Here is a 736-nt window from a genome sequence, read left to right on the forward strand (position 1 = left end):
CAAACGAGCAGGACAGAACTCTCCTTGTTTGTTGGTCTAGGTTTATGATTCTCGTTTAGGGTGCGATAGGGTCTGGATGAGACTACTTTGCATAGAAGTGGAGGTATAGATTGAATAATCTGGTTTATTTATTGAGTGTGATGGACGAGAGAGTGTCACCTATTTGGCAAATTCATCACAATATTACTATTACTTTTTACTGGCAAAATCAAGTCTGTGTTTTGGTAATAATATTTTTTATCAAATGTTTCCTGTTGGCAAATGATATCGGGAAACTGACTCAAGCTGCATTTCCTTTTTACGAATATGAATGTTAACCTGCAGTCCTGGAATGTTAAGTTGCAGTTCTGGAACAATAGGTTGAAGTTGTAGAATTTTAAGAGTTGCGGTCCTAAACTGTTAATTACAGTTCTAAAATGGTACATTGTAGTTCTAGAATGTTAAGCTGCAGTTCTAGAACAATAGGTTGAACTTTTAGAATTTAAACATGCATTGTCACCAGACTTTAGTTTGATCTGAGGAACAGGAGGTCAGCACAGGCCATGATCGTAGAATGCAGGCACATTTTAGTCTGGTAAATTACAGGGATTTTTACACTGGCATGGACCTGCTAATCTTGCCTTGACAGACGATCTAACTCGATCCCACTCTCTAAAACACCACCGCCCAACGTGGGGCTCGAACCCACGACCCTGAGATTAAGAGTCTCATGCTCTACCGACTGAGCTAGCTAGGC

The 736-nt window shown here is 40.1% G+C and overlaps 1 non-coding gene across 1 annotated transcript; it reads right to left on the minus strand.

Moving 5' to 3' along the window:
• Positions 1–663: 663 nt before the first annotated feature.
• On the minus strand, positions 664–736 carry trnak-cuu (transfer RNA lysine (anticodon CUU)). The gene has a single exon. It is a non-coding gene; the product is annotated as a tRNA-Lys (tRNA).

This window comes from Etheostoma spectabile, unplaced genomic scaffold, assembly GCF_008692095.1.
Source record: "Etheostoma spectabile isolate EspeVRDwgs_2016 unplaced genomic scaffold, UIUC_Espe_1.0 scaffold00019359, whole genome shotgun sequence".
In the NCBI taxonomy this organism is placed as follows: Eukaryota; Metazoa; Chordata; class Actinopteri; order Perciformes; family Percidae; genus Etheostoma; species Etheostoma spectabile.